Source organism: Peromyscus eremicus, chromosome 8b (genome assembly GCF_949786415.1).
Source record: "Peromyscus eremicus chromosome 8b, PerEre_H2_v1, whole genome shotgun sequence".
NCBI lineage: Eukaryota > Metazoa > Chordata > Mammalia > Rodentia > Cricetidae > Peromyscus > Peromyscus eremicus.
In genome coordinates, this window is record NC_081424.1 from 41,266,725 (window position 1) to 41,293,825 (window position 27,101).

Sequence of the window (27,101 nt, forward strand, 5' to 3'; positions counted from 1 at the left end):
ACCCTCCACATACTACACATCACACACAAACACACACACACACACACACACACACACACACATACACCCACACATGCACACATGCACCCTCCACACACAAATCATACACACACATACACACACACACACACATCATACACCCATACACATGCATATAAACCCCATACACACACACACACACACACACACACACACACACACACACCACACGTACCATACACACACATACAGAGACACACACACAATTTTAAGCTTGAAACAATTTTTAAAACTGCAGGACAGTTCACAAACACATTCATTGAGCCCCAAAGTCTATCACTGATTTTGAGGGCTTCAAATTATTCCTGTCAAAATCTCACTTAACGCCTACTTAATATCACACTTTGGTGACTGAAGTCAAACCACAGAAAGTGTGTACATTCACTTACCTATTGGCTGGCTGTTGAGAGCATGTTCCAATCAAATCGATTCACTTAATCTTTCCAGTAGATCTGATTGTCATTGTCTTTTGACGAAACTCACAGACTTCACCTAATGAAAACACCAACAGAAGAGCACTTAACTCGAAGCACGATGCTATCTGCAAATTAGTAATACAAAATTCAAATCCAGACTAGAGCTACATCTTTTTCGTCACCGTGCTACAAAATAACAGAAGTATGTGGTAACTGGATTAAATTTTATAATTGGGGCAAACTAGATGTTCAAGCATAGAGAGATTAAAGTCACAGGGTGAGGTGAAAGAGTTGGTTCCCAACCCCGATTGGCACATGGGAATAATTGACCACATAATGCAAGGACATTAAAAATCACACACTGACAAGCATGGGAATAGCTGTTCTGGAATAACCCCCATTGATTACTATAACTGGCTGACACAACCAAGTTTTAGGTTGCATTTCACAAAAGCCATTAAATCTTGGCTACAGCCCATTTCTGCTAAGGAATAGACACTAACACCTAGACTGAGGATTTATATGTAACAGTGACCAAGCCATCTTGAAAGGAGTTCGGCAACACGGATTTCCAGATCCTTCTGAGCATGCCCTCTTGTTTCCCCCAGCAACTGTCCACAGCAGTGAAGCCCCATCGACAGTTTATTATACATATTATCAGCACACTGCACTCATTTCGTCAGCACAACACCCATCCCGAGGTCCAGAAATCAAATTACTGTCTCAGTGATGGGAGAAGTTCCAAGAGAGAGCGAGCAATAGCTCACCTGGTGAGAGACTAAAAAAAACACTAGAGGATGGAGCAGAAGAGTGGATGACAGAAAATTACACAGCTTCAAGCCAAGCCTGAATCAGGTCGCACCGGGGTGGACTCAGTATTTTCAAACGAGCCAGGATTTCGAAGTCACAGAACATAAATACAACCACATCCCAGTCAAAGTTCAAGCCCATACTCCAAAGCCATAGATACATGGTTTTTATTGCCCTATCTGGAATTAGGAGAAGGCCACTTCCCTGGTCTTATTACACATACTAATGAAATTAATCATTGTTTAGAAGAAAACAGTTTGAAATAGATTTGCTATCCACTTCTAGCTTTAGAAGATCTTCACTCAAAACAAAAAAACCTGCTAATAATGGGTAACATAAATAACAAGAGCCACATCCAAGTAGAGCCTATAGCAGTCAAGGGAATATGTACGAACTTTCAAGAAAACCTATGCCTACATTCTGGCCTGACTGCTGTCCACAGAGTGGTATTCAGGAAGCTCACTTGGGCATAGACTCAAGAGACTTCTTCATTAGCAAAGATAAACAGTCCTTATTATCTTTCCAGAGTTCCTGCCATTAGCGTGACAAGACAAATGTCATCTGCTTTGGTTATTAACTTATCCATCCATTTATTTCTGTGGTGTTGGGACTATAACTCAGGGCCTTACACCTGAAAACTAAGAGCTCTACCATTGCCCCGAACCACACCCCCCAGCTCATTCTGTGCGTGCGTGCGTGCATGTGTGTGTGTGTGTGTGTGTGTGTGTGTGTGTTAATTTTTCTGAATCAACAAATAAATCGCCATTCGATGGACTGCAAGATGGCACCATACAAACATATGGCATCTTTGAACACCTAAAGATGAGAAAATATTTCTTTATCTTTTCTTTTTTGTTATGCAAGCATTTCAAAGACTCTCAAGTAACAGTGGTACCTAGGTTCATGATACAAATTGTGAATATAAGCCAGGCTGGGTGTGTGTAGAAGCTAGCGCATGCTTCTTTCAATGGGTCACTTTCTAGATTAGGTGAGGACTCATCTCCTCATGAGTCGAACCACTACAAGATTCCTTCTTACTACCCCATTGCTTTCCATTTTGTGTGGCTGTGTGTGGCATATGCCTGTGTGTTTGTGTGGGGGTGCATACACAGGTGGAAGCCAAATGGTATCACCGTCTTCTTCTCTGGGTCTCCACTGCATTTTTTTGAGACAGGGGCTCTTGGTACCCCTGGAACTCACCCACTGGCTAGACTAGCTGGTTAGCTAGCCCCCCAAGATCCACCTGTTTCTCCTTCCTGGCACTAGGAATGCAGATGTGTACAGCCACACCTGGCTTTATATGTAGGTATAGGTATTTGGGGATCTTCTATTTGAGGATCTTCAGTCAGGTCCTCAGGCTTATGCACCAAGTACTTTACCCACTGAGCCATCTCCCTGGCCCTCAAGCTCAAAAGTTCTTTAAAAATCTTTATTTGTACAAGGTGAAACTGATCCATACAAACATTGAAATCCAACATCCCTTTCCAATCTTGCTCACTTCTTACATAGAATACGGCTTCCTTAAATTATATAATTTTTGCCTCCTAAGAAGTCTTAAATTTCTAAGGACAATCAGTTATTAGGCCCATCAGTTATTAGGCTCATATGCTAAAAGCCTTTTCACCTACACAGCTACAAGCATCTTTTTCACAGCAGTTGTTGGGGATGATCAGTGCATTCAAATGACTTAAGGACATATCCAATGCCCGCAAAGTGCTTAAACGTGGTCCAAGAGCGGTAAGGAAAATACACTATTCACCCATGAGTGACTTGATTACATGACTGCCAGCGATTAGCACACAAGATACAATTAGGTTGTCTGTAAGCCTAGGTGGGCAAACCACAAGACTTTTTTTTTATGGTCATTTCCTTAAAAATAAACAGTGACACATGGCATTACAGGAGATCCCTACAATTCTGCGCTACAAAGCAAAGAAACACAGAAACACTTTTACAACCAGCTAAGAGGCTGGGTCCACACTGCCTCCCCTCTACTTTCTTTTATTGCCTCCCACACCACACTTGGCACTAGCATGGAGTGAGGCACTGCTCAGTCACTGGCACTTTGGCCCTATCAGAAAATTAAAGTTCATCTGAACTTGGCATTTCAAGGTCTGGCCAGTAGAACAGTCTGTCGTGAGCTACTATTTGACCATGCTTGTCACCAACTGGACTATTTCAGCTATTTGCATGTAATCAATCAGACAAACTGACAATGCTCTGCTTTCATGGCTGGGGCTCGATGGATGGCCTTCCCTGCTCCTACACGGGAATCAAGCTCTGCAAGCTCATAGGATACTCCCCGGGGCAGGGTAGTGCTAGTCTGCTGCAACGCTCCTCGAAGTAGCTCACAGCAGCTGGAGTGAGCTTGAGTCAACCTGTCCTTACACATCTGCGATCGTGTTCAGCAATCTTCCATCACTCTCCTTTCACTGACAATGAAGCTGAGGCTCAAAAGGTCAGAACTGTCCGGAGTCTGCAACCAGAAATGGATTTCTTGGCTTCTTTTACACTGTGTCCCCTTTCGAATTGATGTACCTCACCTCCTGGAGGGCACCGATCCTTAACCTTAGAAAAAGCTGACTCGCTGTTGGTTGTTTTTGGTCTTTGCTCTTTGATTCTTCTGGGGGCCTTCCACTCAGCTCCCAAATAAATCACACATGGAGGCTTATTCTTAATTATAAATGCCCGGCCTTAGCTTGGCTTGTTGCTAGCCAACTTTTCTTGACTTTAAATTATCCCATCTACCTTTTGCCTCTGGGATTTTTTCTTTTCTTACATTTGTATATCTTACTTTTCACTCTTGCTCCATGGCTGACTGGGTGGCTGGCCCCTAGCATCCTCATCTCCTTGTTCTCTTGCTCTTTTTTTTCCTCTTCAAAGATTTCTTCTTCTATTTATTCTCTCTGTCTGAAAGCCCCGCCTATCCTTTCTCCTGCTTTGCTATTATTGGCTGTTTAGCTCTTTATTAGACCATCAGGTGTTTTAGACAGGCAAAATAACACAGCTTCACAGAGTTAAACAAATCAATATAAAAAAAAGAATGCAACACGTCTTTGCATCATTAAACAAATGTTCCAGAGCATAAACAAATGTAACACATCTTAAAATAATATTCACCAACATTAAGCATTTCAAAATAAAGTTTTATAGAAAAGTTAACACACACACACACACACACACACACACACACACACACACACACACACGTCACATCAAAGACCATTTAAATGTAAAGTAAAGCCAGAACCTAAACATGGTCAAATTATATCATTAGGTAAATTATTCATTAAAGGTAAAAGACAGTAAAATTATATTAAACAGGGAAAGAATTACGAACTCTGTTAAAACTGTTTCTTGGTTTAGGATACAAAAGAAAGGTGGATAGAAATGAGTACAAAGAGAGAACAGACTCCAAACACTGCAAACTTCACATCATTCCATCACTACAATCACCACCTCCTAATAGCTTGGTTAAGTACAGCCACCCTGCTTAGTTACTCATATTAGTTTTCTTTAGGAATATATAACAAAACTGTAAATATCTGAACCAGAAAGACAGCCCTATTCTGCAACCAAACATATTATCTACTATTTGCTCCAATACGAGTCTATATTACAGAGATGCCCTTGTACTGCATGTACACTCTTGTTTTTTTTTTACTTACTATTCTGTAAGCAATGCTTTATTTTCATGTATTCAGACTGCTCATCTTTACCAGCCACATATTATTTCACATAGTTTGCTGAAGTCCCTTCTTTCATTATTCTCCTATGTGGAAAGACTTCACACACTTTTATCTGTATCACCAGAAGTACTATTTTCCTTAAAATATTATCAGAAACAATATGATTAAGCCAAAAAGTAGGAATATTTTGTGCACTTATATTTAACCCATATCAAATGATTTAAATTTCTTATAAAGTAACCAACAATGAATAAGTATTCTACATTCAGCAAATGTCCTAACTTTGTACTTAACACTTCTAAAAAAAGGTTTATTCAACACAAGTTGTACCTCAGTTTCTTCTTTCTTTATTATTTTAATGGTGACAGTAATTCTTTCCCTGTTTAATATAATTTTACTGTCTTTTACCTTTAATGAATAATTTACCTAATGATATAATTTGACCATGTTTAGGTTCTGGCTTTACTTTACATTTAAATGGTCTTTGATGTGACATGTGTGTGTGTGTGTGTGTGTGTGTGTGTTAACTTTTCTATAAAACTTTATTTTGAAATGCTTAATGATTTAAAATAGCTAGCATGGATCTACAGCATGAGGATCTACAGCATGAGGTACATATTCAAATTTTTAACAAATTCCAAATTATCCACAATTCTATTTACTAAATTACATTCCTCACATATCTTTCCCCAGGTTTCTTAGAAAACTTTGAAGATGAAGTTTTAAATTTTTATTTATGGATATGGGGTGTATGTGTGTAGATATGTACATATGTGTGCAGATACCAACGGAGGCCCGAAGTGGGCACCAAATATCCTGGAGATGTGGTTACAGGCAGTAGTGAGCAAACTGCTGTGGGTGCTGGGAACCAAACTCTGGCCCTCTACAACAGCAGCCAGGGTCATCTTCTCAGATCCTGATTGCTGGATTATTTTGTATGTTTATGCTGTAGCCTAAGGAGTCAATTTCTCACTTCTCTTTTTATTATCTCAATCTACATATTGAAGATGGAACTTTGGTTCAAATTGTAATACTATGTGACTGACACTGAACTACACAATTCCATGTTGTTGCATGAACATGGCACGCACACATTAGGCTGCTTCTGTGACTTCTGTTTGTGGTGTGTCCGCATCTGTAGAAGGACAACCTTCTGCTCCTTGTTATTTTTTCCTAGCATTCTTCAATACATGTGTGCTTACAACATTCTCAGCTGCTTTGTTCCAGGTTACATAGCCTTCAATCCCCGTGTTTTCTGCCCTTCATTTCAATCACAGTGAAAAACTTCCACTTGGATTGTGGTTAAAATTATATTTATCATATATGCAATATCTAGGTGTGATAAATGGAAATGTCTTTTTCGGACTTTAATTTTCCAAGTTAACCAAGCACACTGTATTATAAATTATCTCTCTGTGTGTGACACTCTGACTTTCACATTCCATAAATGTTCATATTCTGCTAGTCTCCTCTCTTCCCGTTCCTATTTTAGTTGCTAAAAATACATCATTCCTATCCAGCAACTAATTGTGTTAATTCCTTTGAAGTCTCCCAGAATAATATCCTCTGCATGTGGTCAAACAATGATTAAGTGGAAGGTAAGTATTTTAACTCCTACCTTAAATAAACCAGCTTAGTTTTCTTGAGAAAACTGAGATCCAACTACACATAAACACTACCACTGCCACAAAGTAGCTCCATCAGCCATTTAATTTCCCTATCCTAAGAACCCTGGAGCTCATTTACAACAAAAATGAATGGCTCGAACAGCCTAGTGCCAAGTACCTTCCTCCCTCTTCACTCTCAAATGTTGTCTCTCGCTTCTTCTGTCATCTAGGCTTGGATTCAAAGACAGGGAAAAACACAGTATAAGTGACTTGAAGACATAATAAAATAAGCAGGCCTGGTGACACAGGCCTGAAATCTCAACACTCACAAGGGAAGCAGGGAGACCAATCTGAGCTACATAAGATGCTCTTATAATAAAATATTTTCAACTTATTTTTTGTACTGAAAACAGTCTACATTTTGTCGTGCATGCTAAGTACAACCATATGCCATCATCCTTGACTTAATGGATGCTAAATAGGTACTAGAAAGCAATCTTACATTTCAGATACCTTATGTGGTCCATATATCTAGACTTTGTGTTTTTAGGCAAAAGAAGGTCAACACAAAAAATAAATAAATAAATAAAAGGAGGCAAGCAACTCAATTGACTGTGTGAGAGTAGGTACCTAAGGACCAAGGCTGCTTCTGTGTTTATATTATGAGCCAGACCATGTGTCCAGTTTTGTGAAAGTACAAGTGACGTTTCTCTGTTTTACTGAAGAAAGAAGAAACGCATAGAGAAAGTGGCAGATATTTCATCTAAACTGTGTTTCCTAAAAGACTGCAAGATGTCTACAAATTTTCTTCCCTGGAGTTCAAAATAGCAAGCTGAGTGGGAGTGAGCAGTTCAAGACAGAAAGAAAGAGGAGGAGAGGAGGAGAGGAGGGAGGGAGAGAGAGAGGAAGGAACAAGGAGAAGGAGGAGGAGGAGCTAAGGAAAGCAAACTATACTGTCTGCTCCTTGGTGTGAGGCATCTACAAGAGGCCATCTGAAGAGATGTGTATGGTTTGTGTGAAATGATAGTTTGAGCCAGAATACAAATGCAGTTCATGTGACTTCTCACAGAATCTCTTGGTCATATATAATGTGTGTATCTGTGTGTGTGTGTGTGTGTGTGTGTGTGTGTGTGTGTGTGTATCTGTGTGTGTGTATATCTGTGTGTGTGTGTATCTGTGTGTGTGTGTATCTGTGTGTGTGTGTATCTGTGTGTGTGTGTTTGTGTGAGAGAGAGAGAGAGACAGAGAGACAGAGAGACAGAGAGAAGGAGGGAGGTAGAGAGGGAGAGAGGGAGGAGAGGAGAGAGAATGCACAAAGGCTGATTCTGGGTGTCTTCTTCAACGGCTCTCCCTTATTTTGGGGGACAGTATATCTCTGAACTTGGAGCTTGCTACTTTGCTAGACTGACTGGTCCCTTCGCCCCAGAGATCTTCCCATCTCTGCCTCACCCAGTCTTTTGAGTGGGTGCTGGGGATTGAAACTCCCCCTCCTGTTGTCAAGGCACGTGTTTTAAAGGCGGAAGGATCTCGTCAGTCCTAAGTGGGACCAGTTATACTTAAAGACTAAAAACAGCATCATAGTCACAGGAAAGGTAAGCAGTTCTCTGCCACAGCCAGATACCTCTCTAGATCACAGAAGAACTTCTGCAAAAAAGGAAAGGCTGAAGATGGTGTGGTCTTGACAATGCTTTTAAAAACTTCAAGAGACACCTAGTCCACAGGGGAGTTTGCTAAATTACAGTGTTGATTCTAGATCCTGTAGGTCTGAGATAAAAACCCAAACATGGATGATGTCCTAGCATGAGGGCTGCTGTTTAAGCCTCAAGATTTTAACTAATAGCCAGCCAATTACAAACGCTTGCTAAGTGTTTGACTCTCTGCCCGTCACCGCAGGAAGTGATAAAGCTGTTACTAAAGACATGTGACCTGAGCAACACCACCACCACACACACCTCTCATGCATGCAGGGTGGGGAGAGGGCATGAACACGCTGTTTCTTAAGAGTAGGTGATCGATGCTAACATGTGTGCTGAAGATCTCAAGAATAAGAATAGTTGAGAACAGGGGAGCATTCAGTTTAGTCAACGGCAGCTGCCAATGTCTTCTGATGTGCTTGGACGCACAGGAACTCCGGTGGAATTGGAAGTAGACAGGAATAAAGAAATGAAGGACTCCCAGGGCAAGCAAGAAGGTAGAGTTTAGACAGCTATGGTGCACCTGCTTTGAGGTCATAGATCTCGTCACTGGAGACGTACAGCCACAATTCACTTTTAACCTAGGGAAGGGAAACTGCAGCTTTAGCATTCTCAGGTCTGAGAATTATAATCCTATCCTACAATGCTGAGGATGGGATAGCATGCAGCAGTCCTATGCAAATTCGCTCCACTGGCAGCAGTGACAGTGTTAGGAATGACATGTTGGGAGCACTCCTGGGAGCATAAAATCATCATTTTGGTATACATATTTATGCATATGCATGTCTCTGGTTACCATGTCTTTAGTAACAGCTTAAACAGCATTAGGCCACGATGTTTTACTGTACCATAATTAATAATTTTCTGTTAGTGTTTGAATATTACTTTTATTGCAAAAAAAAAAATCACTGTTCCTTGTACAGTACTTTGGGAAGGCACATACCCACACAACACCCTCGACTACAGCATCGTGCTTCCTTTTTCCTCCCACACTGGCTGACAATAGGAAGAAACATACCCAGAAGCAGAATGAAATCGTTAATGAATTATATCTTCTTCCTTTTTTTTTTTTAACCTCCTCTGAAACATTTTCCTGCTGGCCCACATTATGCTGTATCTATTGCACAAAGTATTCGATAGAAAAGCAAGAGTGAGCTGAAAAGATCTGTATCAAAGTAGGAATTCCATCAAGAGGCTATTGTGAAGAAGGTAACGTAGGATAGCAGGACGTAACTGCCACCAGCAAGTGCAAGAGAAGCCTCTGAAAAGACTTAGCACAGGTCAGCATTCTTAGGTCAGGTTAACGACCGTACCGTTCTACTTCCATTGGTCACTGAACAGAGTCCATCACCGTAATGAAGCCCCGAGAAACGTATTTGGAATGCTCTGTGTACCGTGCTTCCTATTAATGTAAACTGGCCTAATGCATTAGCTGAAAGGATTTTTTTGAAAAAAAAAAAAAAAACCGAAGCGGACAATGCCGAGGTTATGACACTAAGCAAACACTCCACCTGCAACAGAGTTAGCGCAAGAGGTTTACTGGAGGAGGGAGAGAGGGAGTGAGTGGGGACATGAGAGAGGCAGGTGACAGACAGAGACCAGGCAAGAAGAGAGGCAGGAGAAGCGAGGGAGGGGACCGTGACTGGCAGGCACTTTTAAAGGGTGCACCTGTTCACAGCTGGTGGTGGAAAGGCACCGGAGGCAGGTGATGATGTCACTGCTTAGGTGGTGCGGCAGGCTGCCGCCACAGCAGGAACTAACCTTGACTACCCCAGGCACCTGCCTTCCCTACTGAACTCGCCTCATGGGCTATCTGTTCCCCCACGAGAGAGATCAGAATTTAGGAAACACATGATGGCAGCATTCTGCCATTTCAAAAGCTTGAGGCTTGAGCATATTACAAGATACCTGTTATCGTTACACTCCATAACTAGGTAGAGCCCTGGCACTCAACTTCCTCCGGTGAATTATTGCTCTCCATCCATAGTCCCATCCAAGACCTCAACATACAAGCACTCACTGACAGTGAGAAAACGTCATCAGCATAAAAACTCTAAATGAAGTCTAACCTACGCATCGTTTCAGAACACAAAATACAGTACAACCCGGATGCCCTGGTGAAACACCGAAGCCTGCCTTCCGCAAATCTTCTCAGCTTTCTAACTCGGAACCCTTCCTGGTACCCTCCCCTGTCTGAGTCATGGGGTCAAGTCAACCACATCTATTTCATTTCTCTAAACCCACAACAGCAAAAGAGCTCCAAAAACAAAAACAAAACATATAGTGAGATTTTTGTAAAAAAAAAATTAAAAAGAAAACAAAAGCAAACATAAACTCTTGGGACTTAATCAACTTCCACATAAAGAAAGTAAATAACTATAGGTCAAGAGACAGACTTGGAGCCGGGCGGCGGCGGCGGCGGCGGCGGCGGCGGCGGCGGCGGCGGCGGCGGCGCACACCTTTAATCCCAGCACTCGGGAGGCAGAGCCAGGCGGATCTCTGGGAGTTCGAGGCCAGCCTGGTCTACAGAGCGAGATCCAGAACAGGCACCAAAACTACACAGAGAAACCCTGTCTCGAAAAACCAGAAAGAGAGAGAGAGAGAGACAGACAGAGACAGACAGACAGACAAACAGACTGACTTGGAGGCAGGGCTTTGCTAGAACAGGATGAAAAAACTCCCCTCAGTGGGAAATGCCACCACTAACTCCAGTGAGATACATAGCAAGCAGCTCTTATGATAATAAATCAGGACAAGACAGATTGCTTTTGGTTTTCTGAGGCAATTTCTGTTTGAACTGAATTGGCCCTTCTGAACACAGACCAGGGGGGATAAGTCTCCCTCACGAGACAATGATAAGGTGTGCACAGCTTGGGGCTAGTTAGGAAACACAGAGCCATTCCCTACTCCTTGGTAGCTGCCACTGTAATCCTCTGTGTTCACGTGTCTACCTGCTTTTAGAACTGCCGAGGGGAATCACCAGAGGTCAGAAAGTTCTATCTGCCACAGGACAGCTTCTAACTCCAAGCTTGGAACTGCAGTTCAAACGGGGGTTCAGCTGAGAAAGATTTTTCCCTGCCAGAAGTCATGTCTTGGGGAATCCCGCTGCCAGGCCTAGACTACATGAAGGTCAGTGCAGCCCCCAGAGGAAGCAGTTCAACTAGCTGGATTGGTTCTCCCGGAGGGAGCCAGGCCTAGAAAAAAAAAACCCTTCAGACTGACAATGGACTTGGCAGAGAGCTGTTGTCTTGCCCCACACAGAGGGGTGGGCCCTCCTCCCCAGTGACAGGCAGGCTGCAAACCTGTTCCTGGCAGACACCCGAAGGAAACACAGCTAAGCAGGGCAGTCAGGGACAGCCACTTGTGGCTGAATCAAAGGCAGGCTGCTCTCTCAGCCTCGGGACTGAGGCTGTGGAAATGTGTACTGCAGACAGGACATCCCTCCTGGCACTCGGTGTGAGTGAAGGCCAGGCGCAGCAACAACAACCTGGCCAGAGGACAGCCTGCACTACACATCAAAGCCAGAGGCCCTGGGAGGCTGGCCCCCGGCCAAAGACACTGGGAACTGCTGGGGAGTGCACCCCCACCCCGCCAGGGACAATAGGAAAGGGACCTAGTAGAATCTCGGAGTTCCAAGCACTGGGGAGGTCTATCTCAGAGTTCCTGCCCTCTCCTGTCAGAGCTGTGATTCAATCTCTTTGAAGAAATAAAAGAGGAAAAGAATATGCATTCTCCAACTTTTCTGTCTGAAAGACAGACACCACAATGGGAAGCTGAATGCACTCTGGTCCCCATAGCCTGCAGCCAAAGTCCCAAACAATCGAGCTAAGTGAGATATGGCATGCCCCCTCCACACACACACCCACACACACTTCATTTTAAGAGGGCTTTAAGTGAAGGGAGTCATCTCAAACATTTAAATGCAAACGTCTCGGCTGCATTGTTACACCCTCTCAGATATTTCCCACCAATTCTGTTTAATTAGAGTCACATCGAATGTTAATTATAACCTGACAGCTCTATGATTTGGCCAAGCACAGCAAACAGTCCCCTTTGAGGTAACCAGGATTTAAGGCAGGGCTCCATACTCTGCCTCACAAGCATGACGCAAGCTCTTGCTCTTGACTTCTGAGAAGGTGATGCTGGAGAGAACTAGCTACTTATTCAAGAGAAATAGAATCAGCTTCGACACATCTTGGGCTTCCATGTTCTTACAGAAAGCAAACTGGAGACAGAAACAGGGGCCCCTGCCCTGCAGGAAGGTTGTGAAACCAGCTCTGGGTTGGCAAAGGGCTTGCAAAGCACCCACTAGAGGATCTGCATTCTGATCTGAGGCACTCCAGACATAAAAGCAGACACCTGGCACTGGGAACCCTTCTGGTCAGCCAGTTTTGCCTCATCATTGCCCCCCAGGTTCAGGGAGAGACCCTCACTCAAAAAAAAAAAAAATGGAGAGTGAGTGAGGAAAACACCTGATGCTGATGCTGACCTCTAGCTTCCATATGTGTGCACGTGCGTGCGCACACACAACACACACACACACACACACACACACAACACCACACACACACACAACCTATAAGAAAGAGAGAAAAAATATCTCTTGATATGTGATGGCTCGTGGAGCATTATGGTAAAACAGACACCAGAGACATGGGACCCTTGCAGCCCTCAAGTGACTGGCTTCCCTCTAAGAAGCCACACTGCAGGAATGCTCATTAGACCAGAGAGAGCTTGTCAGGTCTCTTTTCAAAGGAAATATATGTGAGTTGCGGTCACTCAGTACTAATCAGGCCTGTACATCATGGCTGTATGGCCAGCAGCACATGCTCCATTAAGCCAGCAGTTTGTCATAGCTCTGTCTGTCATTCCTAAGGGCATGCTGGGGGAGGAATAACTTGCAGCTCCTTGCTAATCCGGTGTGGAGATGCCAAGGTACAGTGTATTACTTGATTGCATAAAATGAAGAGCTGTTCTCAGCTTGTAAATCACCATTCTGGCTCCTTCACCAAAACTAAAGCCATATTACAATCCTTTCAAAAGATCTTTTCCATATCCACTCATTTCAACATAAGCAAACATTTAAAGGTATCCCGGTAAACCTCCAAAAGGTGAAACGACCAGCGGGAAGAGATTAAAAAACAAAAAAAACCCAGGAGTTTACAAATATTTACCATTTAAGATGGTCATTGTTACACTGTCAATGGGCAACCACTGACACCTCAGGACTCTGGTACCTGAGGGCCCCAATCCATTTCCTTTAAGTCACACTTCTCAAGAGGACTTTGAAGAAAAACATAATAATAATGGGAATTTTACAGCTCCTAACTGATATAGGAGGAACCTTAGCTATTTCTGTAATTATTCCCCCTGAGACTTGGGCTGACTATTCTCAAAACAGGATGTTTTGTTTGTTGTTCCTCATAAAAAGACAACCAAACCAGTACCAGGCTCGAAAACATCCCCACTACAGATCCATGTAAAGTCTGGCAATATCCAAAAAGCCAAATGGAATTTTTATTCATGTATTTAAATTTTTTTTTTTTTTTTTTTTTTTTTTGCTCAACGTGAGATGACCTCGGGAAGTGTGTTTCTTGTTTTTATGAATGCCAAGAGGCAAAGACAGTTACATAACTCCACTCCCACTGGCTCCGCATTCTAGCTCCAAGAATTCCAGCCTATCTAGAGCTGACTCTTCACAGCTAAGGCTTTGAGTTTTTAAAATTAGCTTGGATTAATCTGTAGTAACTAGATACTTGTTCTATGTCCTTAGAACAGGCTACATCCAATCAATAAGGCCTGATGACTTTTTATTTTTTTAGGAAACCAGAAAAATACAACGTTTTAGTATCTAACTGCTGAACAGACTTCACTGCCTGATGAAATACAAATTGTGTCCTATTTCCAGCTCTGTAGCATTATAAGGACTCCAATAGCAATCCTCTCCTAAAGTTTCTGTGATGCACTGTACTGTAATGAAATTGGCACAAAAAGATGAATTTAATAGTAATGGATTTCAAGACAACCTTAAGTGAGTGCAGGCCACACACACCCAGAGTATCATCTGTGTTTGGATCAGGGATGAGCTCTCTAAATGAAACTGATACTTTTTCCCCACCACTTTGTGTCTTCACAAATGGCAATATCTTACATGCCCCCCTCCCCGATCCTGACCCACATGAGAATGTAGGATAAACAGGAAGGAAGTGTGTGTCTAGGCTACATCTCAGCATTTTCAAGCACGGGACTGGATCTACTTCCTCCAGCCACTGCTTTTACAAATACCTGGAAAAATCAAGTGGAAACTGCTTGCTGCCACCATCCCATGATGGGTTGCCATTAAAACCAGCCTAAGTAGCAACTGAGCTCTGCTCTATGAAAGCAAGAGAATTCTCGTCTCTGCCAGAGTTCTACAGTCTGCATCCAACTAACAAGGCTTGATGGTGTTTTCAAACCATCAAGTGTATAACACTGGAAAAGGCACCATTTTGGTATCTAATTATTCCAGTCTCTCTAACTGGTTATTTCTGTCATCTATTAGTCTATTACACACTGTGCTGCCACGAAAGAAGGCTACAAGCGTGGTCTCTGACCTCAGAAATCACATGATTTAGAAGAAGTACGAGAAGTGTGGCCTATCAGGTTGTTACAGTGGGGCCCAAGGAAGGGGAGATGGCCGGTGTCAGGGGGTGTCTGAGAGGGGAGACTCTTAACATTCATCGGCATACAGTTGTCAAGGAGATGGGGAGAAAACCAAATGAAAAAGATGTATGTTCAGTGTGGGGACAAACTCAGATTGAGGTATCTTAAGGAACATCTTAGATAGAAATGTCCAAGAGGGAGCAGTTGCATGTCAAGGTATGGAACATAGGGCCGGTATGTATACATACAACTTAGAAAATCCAGCAGTATCCATGAGCCTGGAGTGATGCTTAGGACAGCAGGCCCTGTATCCATGAGCCTGGGGTGATGATGCTCAGGACAGCAGACCCTGAAAGAACACTTCAGAAACTGCAGACAGGAAGAGGCCCAGTGGCTGAAATTTGGTTGAAGTCATAATGAGAATAGGTGTGTAAAGAGGCAAAAAAAAAAAAAAAAACCACAACAGTGTGACAGGGCTACCAAGGCACAGAGCCACTGAAACAAAAGGAGAAGGAGTTAGGGATGAGAGTCAAATACAGATATGCAACAGCTGGAGTCAATCACGGGTTGAAATGTGTCACTGAGTTTCAAAATTAGGAAGCTATTGCGATAACAACTTAGGTGGTCAAAATGATGAAGCCATCGAAAAAAGTAATGTAGTAGCTGGGAATGCCTTAGGAGTTGTTTTATCATTTGTGATTTTTTTTTTCTTTTCAAGATGGAAGAGATTTCAACATTTTTCAGTTTTCCATGTTGAGAGGTCTTTAACAAAAAAGACCTGAGGGAGGAAAATAACAACGTCCCAACAGGATTTTACAAGATTAAATTTTGGCCACAGTGAAGGAATAATTACGACTTGATTGTGTTAAAGGAAAACTTCAAATTCTCAACAATTAGCTAACCACTAATATTGATTTATGGACTTGGGGAGCCTTTAATCAAAGGACTACACTGTTCTGCCATAAAAGGAGTCAGTAGGAAATCAGACAGAGCTGTGGAAACGGTACGCTAAAAGCAGAACTGAGTCTCCAGCAAAAGAACTTGAAAGATCATCAGCATAGACCCCTGCTTTACGGCTGCTTTTAAATTAATACAGTAATAGCCACTTCCATTGGAAAATCTAACCAGTGTTTAAAATAATACTTGAGACAAAGAGGAGGCCCAAACTGCCCAGCTAAAGAAACTTTTCAAACATTTTCTCTAGAGGAGGTTAGTCCTAAGCCCGAGTAGTAAAGACACCTGTGAAACACCAAGATCTGAAGCAGCCTGAGAGAAAGTGCTGATGGGTGCCTCACATTTAACAGCAAGACAGACTGACGCACTCTGTCCTACCGTGTTCTCATCTTGAAAGTCACTTCATAACAAGGAAACCATCACACTGAAAATGTTCAGCAAGAAACCAATCCAACCGGAAAAAAACACTAGCGTTACCGTGTGATGGTTTTGCACAATTCTACCTGAGAGCCTAGTTTTTGTTCATGGGATGAAACATTCACGGGAGGTTATATGTTCCTTTAGACCTGAGAGCATGGCGTATGATGTTGGTGTCTGAGGAACATAAAAAACAGAAGCACTTTCTTATTTCTTTTACAAGTTAGGATTTTTCTAAGCACATTGCTGTTAAGTCTCAAGAGATATCAGGAAAAAATAAATAAATACAAAACTAGACCAGCAAGAAGGAACAAGGCTTAAAACACATAAGCCCTGGAATAGGTTCTGGCTCCTAGCCAAGAGTAGGGTCCACTTGCCTTCAGTGTGGCTCTTAACATGTAGACTCACGCATACGCCCCAGGCATTACCCAATTTCTTTATAAGAGAGAACAGGTCATTTTGAGAGTCCAGATTCTATTTAGGCCACTCCAGTTTCTATAAATTAAAGGCTTAAAATTTGATCTTACTACTGGAAATGTTAAGTAAATAAAACATCTAGAAATAATAATGGAATTTGAACTGTCATCAGGGAAAAACAAAAAGCAACCAGGATTTACTGTTTCCCGTGGGTTCTGGCACTGAATTAAGTGATTACTGTGAGTTTCCCATTAATCTTTTTATGAGGCAGGTGAAATTATTTCCTCTCACCACCTCCCTGTTGCCCACTCAAGGCCTCAGGAGTTTAAGGAACTTGTTCATGGCTGTGGAAGAAGTGCTGAAGACCAGCATTTATTTATTTTATTTTTATTCATTTATTTATATTACAACATTTATGGCTACTTGCAGGAGTCAGGTCTCTCCTTCTACCACATGAGTTTCCAGGATTGAACTCAAATCGCCAGGCTTGGCTGCAAGCACCTTTACCCATCTAGTCATCTCAAGGGCCATAAAGATGAATCTTTCAATCCTCTACAATGAACCCTCAATTTAGGATTTTAAATGGACAGATATACAGACTGGGAAGTAAAGAAGGTCCTTGGGTTCAAGAAAGACAAAGCGTCTTGCAGTCATACACCTCATTTTCAAATTCAAGTCTTAATGACTCCTGTGGCAATGGGACCACTGAGACATGGGATCACTCCTGGCCACTCATTGAGCTGGTGTGAATGGCCGGTGACAAAAACTGGCCCTGCAGGTCACCAGATCCTACATGGTGATGGGTGCTTTTAAGCTAAGAGCAAAGCTCAGCAACAAAATCACAATCTTTCTTATATGGCTCAAGACATGGCTTTACCTCGCTCATTGTCTTAATTTATCCTAGCTCTAAAAAGTGTTTGCTGTTCCAACATCAGCTAAAAATTGATGTTTGGAAGATTTTCTGTGCCTGGGTTCCTCTAGATGACTTTTGGAGAGTGTGGCATGCTCCCTGTCTCCAGAAATGACAATCTATTCCTGTTGTCCTTGAACAAGAGCCACAATTTCTGGAAAAAAAAATCACTACATGCTGCTCTCTTAAATTTTGCAGTAACTTCATTATTGGGACGTGTCTTTAATTTTTCCAAAGAAAAATAGCTTTTACTTTTCTTTTAAAAATGTTCCCTGGTAGGTTGCCCATGCTCCAGTGGAGGGCCACGTACATGCAAGCAACACTAATTGGACTCAGTGGGCTTTACAAAAAAATAAGGACACGAACTTGAGAGGAGGATGTGGTATAGGAGAGGGCCAGGAGGAGTTAGAAGGAAGGACTGAGAGGGGATATGACCAAGAATATTGTCTATATGTATAAAATTCTCAACAAATAAATAAAAATACCCTTTAAAAATATTCACGATGAATTTTTCCTCCTCATTTATTCAATTATTCACTCAACAAACAAACCTGGGCTGGAGAGATGGCTCAGTGGTTAAAAGCACTGACTGCTCTTCCAGAGGACCCGAGTTCAATCCCCAGCACCCACATGACAGCTCACAACTGTCTGTAACTCCAGTTCCAGGACACTGGACACCCATGGCAAAACACCAATGCACATCAAATAAAATAAAAAATAAACAGATAAAAAACAAACAAATATATGCTGCTATAAGACTTGGTTCTGTGAGACAGTTGATTAGGTTGATCTGTATGGGAGGCATCCAGGCAGTGGGACCGGTACCTGTGCTCAGTGCATGAGTTGGCTGTTTGGAACCTGGGGCTTATACAGGGACACTTGGCTCAGCCTGGGAGGAGGGGACTGGACCTGCCTGGACTGAATCTACCAAGTTGAACTCAATTCTCAGGGGAATCTTTGCCATGGAGGAGATGGGAATGGGGGATGGGCTGGGGGGAAGGCAGGGGGGGAGGGAGGGGGGAGAACAAGGGAATCCATGGCTGACATGTAAAATTAAATTAAATTATAAAATAAAAAAAAAGACTTGGTTCTGTTCCCCATGGATCTCAGAACTAGTAAAGGGCAGACACCGAAAACCAACTGTGACTGGTTAAATCCCCCAGGGCACATGGTGTCTGAGTATTTGAGCTTAACAACACTCTGCCAATGGCACGCTCTCAGAAATTCAGGACCTGAAGCTGCATAATCAGAACTGTCCACCAGAGTTACATTTCATTTCTACAACTATCCGATGCCCCAGGGCACCCTTAACTCAACTTCCAAATCATCAGCAAGATGCTCTAGAAACTTCCCAAAAGAAGTGACTAATTCACCACTTTCACATTCCAGCTTTGGTGAATGTATCTATCGAAAGTGTTCATCTACACAGTTTGACAACTTTAGAGAGAAATACACAGGATAACAAGAACCCTCAGACCTTCTCAGGTCCAGCGGGAACAGTCTCCTTTGTTGCATTAGTCCTAATGGAAAATGGCAAATATCCCCACCTTGACAAATGGACATAAGCATTTGTCACCTGACATACAAAGACTCAGGTGTTTTGTGCTTCTCTGGTAACTAAACTTTTCTTGGCTACATCACAAACTCATACAGCATATATCTTCTGTTCTCTCTCCTTAAAAACTGAGAGTTATCTCTGACTGTCTTTGGTGAGCTGGGAATCTCAATCCATAGTTACTATTCTTTCCATCCCCTGGCAGACTACGTGCGTTTGGTAGACTACACCACAGCAGGTCCACATGGAATCCAAAATAGCTCCATGCTTCCTCTGTCCCTCCTGAGGGGGGTGAGTTGCAGCTGTTTCAATCTGTCAGTTCTCTGAGCTTGGGACTTAGAGTGAAGGTTCTGTCCCCCAGGAGTAGGAACTCTGACCTCCCTACCCAGAGCATCTCCCTGTAGTGTTACAGAAGCCCTCACTTGTAACAGGTGCCAGCTGGACTGTGACAGCCCATCTCTGCTCATCTCTGCTCACCCACCTTTTATCCTGTCATCTTATTTGAAAGAAATCACATTCCCCAAGTTCACTTTCTACACCTCGGACTTGAAGTCTGGACTGTTTCCCCTCCAGACTAATGTCACAAATAGTAGTCGGTACTCCAGGGTACGCTCCTAAAGCTTAGATAACTGGGTAGAGCATTTGTCTATGGCAATATAAGAAGAGTGCCACAGAACCTGCCAACCTTCGATGGCACAGTTTCTTTCCAGATAGTCAAACTGAGGACTTGAGTCAATAGCATAAAAAACTGTCTTTCCCTACGTAGGCTACAAAGGACCAGGAAGAACTCAAAGAAATAAGAATAGCAAGACACACAGTCTAGAGCCCGAGTGACCTGCCTCGTCATTGACAGGAACACTTTCAATGGCTCCGATCTTTGTCTGCAACAGCGTTGGTCCAGTTACTGGCAGCAACAGGGGGCAGAGAATGGAAACAGAAGAGAGAGAAGAATTCAGTGAGTCAGAAACAAGGGCCATCCTTGTAGAGGGAGTTCTGGAGTTCAGCGCAAGAGGGAAAGGGAATTCCTGCCACAAGCCAGCATGGGAAGTCCCCTGGTTGGGGTTACCACTCACTCAGTCATAGACTAGGAATACTCAGGATTTAGAAATTTAACCCTTTCCATTCTTACTTTCCTACTCTGGCCACTTCAGTTCAACCTCTGTGTTGTTGATAAAAGGCTGGTTCAGTCTGGCAGATATACAGGCCTCAGATTTATTGATAGTCTGTGGAGGTTTACACATGCAGAAATTCTGCCTCCCTAGGTAGGGACAGTGAGCAATGGCAGGGTCTACTTCTGACTGTTAAGACTGGGAGGACATTGGGGCTGGGCTATTGTCATCTAGTGGGTGGCGGACTGGGTTGTTGGGAAATACTTCATCGTGCACAAGACAGTCGCCTCGCCATGAAGAGTATTGACTCCACTATATAGTTCACATTTAGCCAAAAGAAAGCCAACTGAACCCAAAATACTGTTTAGAATTATCAATGTAGTACCCGATCTTTAATTAAGGATATAAAAATCGAGATAGCTCAGCTCTGGATGCTGGCGGATGGAGTATGCTATCAATCTGGTGTCACCTGGACTAAACCGAATTTCTCCCCAGCAGGTACTCGGTACTGATCTGAGCAGAGAAACCATGCCACAGCTGACCATAAACTGCAACTCATCCAGCTTCAAGTGACAACCGGGAGCAGAGAGCAAGCTCCTGCAGGGTTGGCTTAGAGCCAATCGGTATTAAAGCAATTCGTTCTCCCCAGCAAAGGTTTTCTGGAAGCCATGATGTCTGGCAGGTCACAGGTTCCATGAGGGCACAGGCTTCAGGCCACTCTGCCACAAATGGCTGCCTGACCCCAGGCAGGGAATGTCAGCTCTCCCCAACCCCCTCTATCTCCAGCTGAGCACCATTTTACCTACAACTTCCTTCATCAAGTCTCACCCACCACCAGGACTGCCTCCTTCTCAGAGCTGAAGAGGCAAGGATGTTGCTATAAGAAAGGCGATAAAAATGAACTGGGGAATAATCCTCTCTAACCTGGGCTCCTAACATGTGAGTATCTGCAAGGCAAGACTGCCACCCGCCTACTCCACCCCTGCCAAGCAGTGAGCTACCTACCACACTCACTCCCTCTGCTCCCACCAGACAGTAAGTTGTGCCTCAAAGGGAATATTTTTTGAACAAGCTAGGTAGGCCAAATCTCCACACAGCTCTGAGATGTATTAGAAATGCTGACCCTAAGAAATCTGAGAAAATCTCTGCGTGTACAGTTGGGGAAGAATTACTCTTTCCACCACATCTCCTGAATAAAGTCATGCACAGGTGTGGAAAGGCACCAACAAGCTGAGTTTAAGGAGTCTGTGCTCAAATGTATACAAAATGTGTGTGTTTATTAACTCTTTAGTGAGACGCTCAGTAATGGGAATGAAGGATAGGGACACTTTGACTGGTCACTCTATGCTAAGAAAAATACCACTTTTTTACGTGTTCTCTCCGAGAGCTTGAAAAAGAAGAATTGTTTTCATTTTTAAATATGTGTGCGCATGTGTGTCTGGGGAGTGGGGGGTGGGGTGTGTGTGTGTGCAGGGCCCACGGAGGCCAGAAGAGGGCGTTAAATCCCCTGGAACTGAGTTAGAGCTGGTTGTGAGCTGCCTGCCCTACATAGATTCTGGGAATGGAACTTCAGTCCTCTGGCAGAGTATCAGGTGCTCCTAAGCCCAGTCATTTCGGCAGCTCCTCGGCCTGAGTTTTTAATACTGTGCTCCGTTCACAGGTGTAGCTCCATGTAACTACTGAAATGCAGTTGTCGCAAAGGCACACTGTTGGGAGCATGAAAAAACTTTTAGATTATATTTTAAAACCTGAGTCTGAAAATGTACGAAAAAATATACCATGGTGGAAGCATGTATAAAGGGAAAGCAATCACAAACCATTTTTTTTCTGTCATTTCAACATTATCCTAATGTCTCGGGGCTTTGTTTTCCAGAAGAAACACCAGATTTCAACACGCATTTCCAATCGGAGACTTGATAAAATATGTTTGTTTGCTGGTTCTGTTGTTGGCTTCGCTCTCCGCCCCCCCCACCCCCACCCATAAGGGCTGGCACTTTTAGAAACATCTCTCATCTGTGTTTGCGTGTAATTGACAACCATTATCTCAGTCCCTTTACCACATCCTGGTAAGGGCTAAGTGGCAGACAGCATCCATCCACTAGGTCCTCTCTTTTCACTGAGACGTAGCAAGGGGTTAAAAAAAAAGACCTTCACACTTCCCAGATCCTCTTACCACTCCTCTTACTACCCAGGATTCTGGCCAAGTTGCCTCCAAAGAGAAAAAAACAAAAACAAAAACATCTCCTTGGGTCAGAATGAAGACAGCCTTGCTGTAAAGCACTCTTGTGCAAAACCTGAAAGGCAGAGGCAAGAAGCTGACTCCTCCTCTCATGGTAAATAACTCTAACAGGACTGATGTGCCATGGAGATCAATAGCAAGGAAGATTGCCTTTTTTGGAACTGCCTGGGCAGTCAGCTGGAGAGGGGGCATTGCTAAGCCCAGGCACACTGCCTGGATCAGGCACTGAACACAAGCTTCACAATAGCGAAGGGTGAGTAATTTACTTATTAAAGAGACAACTGTAAAGACTGATACGAACAGACAAGCGTAAAGCCTTCGCTACACAAACCCAGTGCTTGGCTTGGCAACCAAAAACAAAAAAACAAAACTCCGTAAGCAGTGAAATCTCGGTTTGTATGACTTGGCATCCAAAAGTCTAATGCCCCCTTTATCTCTAGGACGACACAGAGAAATGGTTTGCAGGGAGGCTTCTGGTGGAGATGGGCTCCCCAGTAACACGGAACCCACAGCAGGAAATAGAGGGGAAGCCTCAGCACCCTGTCTGACACTAACCTGCTCTTCTGTGAAAGACCTGCAGTGAAGATAATGGGGATTTCTCCTTCCACTTTGGTTCTGAAACAATCTACACATTCCTCCAGGCCAAAAATCTAGCCGACAATTGCCTAAATCGTCCCCCCCCCCCCCCCGTGGTCATTTTTTCTTCTATATTGTCCACAAATGCAGCGGTGAGGGACCCTTTGTGAGACTGAGGGCGACAAATGGCATCTCTGTGACCCCAATTTTAATTTTCAACTTATATCTGACTGCAACCAGACATCGAAGCCAACAACAACAAGACGCCTAAAACATGATTCCATGAAGCTTGAGCTGAGGAGCAAATCAAGGGAAAAAAGATCTATTGCCACTCAGGGCTGTATGTCAACTTAAACAATAAAATAATGATGGCAGAAACTCAATCAGCTCTTCTACAGTAAACTCGTCTATGGCTCACAGCCCTGGTTCATTTACAAGTCCGGGAAATAACTATGTGTTGGTCAAATGTTCTTATTTCATATGTTCTCACGGGCGTTCAGGACCGGGGCAAATTGTTTTCGAAGCACCATCCGGCCATAATGACCAGGTTCCCACTGATAATTATGCTTGCCCATCTATAGGTTTGTCAGCTAAAGAAATCCACAGACGCCCGTCATAATGAGCAGAAATCGACTTCTGGCACAGCTGGGCTGACCACATCACATTAGGAAAACAAGCTCTTTGCAACAACCAGTTCTGGGCATCACTGGTTAAAAAAGACTAGTTTCCTGTTTTTCTCAAAGACTTCAGAATGTGGGTATTGCTATTTTTTACCCCACCCACGCTTCTTCTCTTTAATGGTTGAAGATTAGATGCTGTAAACACCTAATCATGGTTAGTGTGTGTGTGTGTGTGTGTGTGTGTGTGTGTGTGTGTGTGTACACACACACAAACTCCGGTATAATTTCAGGTGGGGTTTGTCTATTCTGAGTCCAAGCCTTACCTTTGCTGAGACAGGACTGGGAGCTTAGGTATGAACTTCCCCAAGGCCCAGCTATCCCAGAAAGCTGCCCTTGGGCCTGGGCCTAGGCTAGGAAGAAAGTACTGCAAGGTCCCTGCTAGGTCCTTGTAGCTGACCCCAGCATTGACAGGGTGGAGGAGAAGGGGACTTGGGGATTGTTCTTACAAATGGAATCACACCTCAGGTTTGCTAAGCAAATCCCACAGGTAAGAGTCTATTGCCTGTCAAATAAAGTGAACCTAAGATCCCAACCTAGCACCTACTTATAACCATGGAACCGTCCGTCTCCCTCACTGGGCAATGCTATTTTCTTTCTTCGGGGACTTTTAAGGACCTGTCTGTAAAGTAAAAAAAAAAAAAAAAAAAAAAAACCGGCATGGCTGACGTTTTCGTTCTTCTGCTGGATCTCACCACTTCAGTTAGGCCCCTGCTCTAAAGTGACTTCCTCCCAGACCGTCCCCAAACTTAGCAGTGCATGTGTATGTGAGCTCATGGCCATGCATGGGCAACACACACACACACACACACACACACACACACACACACACACACACAAATACACAGGCACACACACACACAGGTGGATGGCAAGGGTGATCTCTATCTGCCTCCTGGGGGAGGGGTGCAGCACACTATCTGTGCATCTCTAAAGCCATGGGCACCTCAGGCTGAGCCTAGGTCGCAGCAAGCCACAGATGAATACTTTCCGAACATCCAGCCTGGCCTCTGGCCTCTCGCTCTTATTTGTGGCCTGTATCTCCCCCTCCTCTCTCTATTATTCTCAGGCATCTCCCTGGGAACCCTCATCCTGCGGTTTGCTTGCATCTGTCCTTCTCACAGACCAAGAGCTCTGGGAGGTTGCGTGCTGCTCGGCACATCTGGCACATAACAGATGCTCAATAAACACTGGATAAGATGTGACAGGGAAGTGACTTCAGACTGACAACGTTGGAGCCAGGCACTACACAGACCCATTTAAAAAAAAAATTGAAGAGGACCTAGGAAGACACTATTAGAAACATTTCTGCCTATAATTCCTTAACCAGGACTGTGACTTTGGTTCACTACAAAAACAGTCTGAGGTGCTTCATTCGCGAATATATGCTCTCAGTTCAAGATAGTAAGCTTGTCTGAAAACAGACCAAAGAAATAACTGTTCCTTTTTTTTTTTCAAAGAAATAATTGTTAAAGAAAGATTAAAAGTAAAATGTTTATCACTGTACTGCTAAGCAAGAAGCTGGGGTGTTATTCTTCAAAAGTCACTGAAGACGGGGGACTCTATTTTGAGGGAGTGGGGAACAGGGATCACCCGAGTTTGAAAATTCAGAACCTGCATAAAATGCCAAGCACAATGGTTGTTACTCCTAGAAAGTAGAATTGAAGAAAGCTCATGTATGTGCTGAGTCTAGCCTAATCTATGAACACTGGGTTCAGTGAGGAATCCCATCTCAAAAATTAAGGTGGAGAGTGTTGAGAAAAGACACCTGATGTCAACCTCTGACCTACACTCACACTCTCTCTCTCTCTCTCTCTCTCTCTCTCTCTCTCTCTCTCTCTCTCTCACACACACACACACACACACACACACACACACACACACACACTTTCATTCCGCTTCAAGCACACACTAGAGAAACCGGAAACAGCTTTTTTTTTTCCTCTTACAGGTTATTTTAAAGGAGAGAGCAAGGGTTCCATCCCTTCAGACCTTCTCTATTTCTCTAAACAGTAAAACGGATAGAAAACTTGAGCCACAATCACAAGTAAACACACACATATTGATTCTGTATGACACCCACTCCTATTAATTACAACCAAGAAGAGAAACACTGAAATGGACCCTTGATGTGGATAAATAAATCTACAGTACTTACTGTCTGCTTCGGGGATTTTTAAATTACTTGTACATATACTCATAACGCTCTATAACCTATGCATCTCTGTAACTTCTACCACTGGTAGTTAAGGAGGCTTTATCCTTCACAGTTTCTGAAACTTGAATAAGAGAAACAGAAGTTGCGGACCCCCGTTTCAGAGAAGGAAACTGAAACTCACCCAGACTCCACTTGCGTACATCAGATAACTGGAAAATGCCATGGAGGAACCACCCACCAATTAGTTACCAAGGACGCCAACCAAACTCAAGTATTTTCGAATGCTCAACCCGATTCCCAGAGGACAGCGATTTGACAGATAACACTTCGCCTGTGAGTATGGTCACTGTCTTATGTGCTAATGAGCAAGTCCTCCCCATTCACTGACATCAGTCAGAATGGTTTCCCAGGACAACTCACATGATTGATTTGTAAGACACCATTTACTCACATGGAACTGAAACTTGAGGAAACCAGGTTTTATACATGAAAGGAGAATATCACATCCCACTAAACCAGATATGATACAAAAACATTCCATGCCTGGGTGGCGGCGGCACATGCCTTTAATCCCAGTACTCAGGAGGCAGAGGCAGGCAGATCTCTGTGGCCAGTTTCTGGCCAGCCTGGTCTACAGAGAGAGTCCAGGACAGCCAGGGGGCTACATAGAAAGGACTTGTCTCAAAAAACTAAAGAAAAGAAATAGTACAAGACCAGTCAAACAACATCACATTACTTTCGGATTTTAAAAAGCTGCCTTAACCAACAGTTGGATTTTGCCTTGTTGGGGCTTTCTGCTGCTGCTGTTGTTGCTACTGCTGCTGTGTGAATGTGAGGGTGTACATGTGTGTATCCAAGCCAGAGCTCAACATCACTCATCATCCTTCAGAAACCATTCCTGCTTTCCTCCTTGGGTCTCTCATTGCGACTGGGGACTTCCATGTTTGGCTAGGCTGCCCGACTGGCCAGTGGGCTCCAGGGATCCTCCTGTCTCTGTGTCCTCGACATCGGTAATCAGAGGGCTTATGCCACCACACCTTGATTTGATGTGGGTGCTGAAGATCGAACTCAGATCCTCTTGCTTGCATGGCAGGTACCTTACTAAGTGAGCTACGTCCCCAGCTCTTGTTTTTGCTGTGTCTGTTTTAACATGGATGCACTTTTTTCCTATCAGCTGCTGCTAAAATGTAAT

The 27,101-nt window shown here is 43.4% G+C and overlaps 1 long non-coding RNA gene across 1 annotated transcript in view; it reads right to left on the bottom strand.

Annotated features, from left to right (window-relative positions):
• The window catches only part of LOC131918287 (uncharacterized), a 128,447-nt gene that overhangs the window by 56,916 nt on the left and 44,430 nt on the right, over nucleotides 1-27,101 (bottom strand). Inside the window, exon 2 of the long non-coding RNA XR_009380933.1 lies at nucleotides 429-531. This is a non-coding gene — a long non-coding RNA (uncharacterized LOC131918287). The remainder of the gene's footprint in view (nucleotides 1-428; nucleotides 532-27,101) is intronic.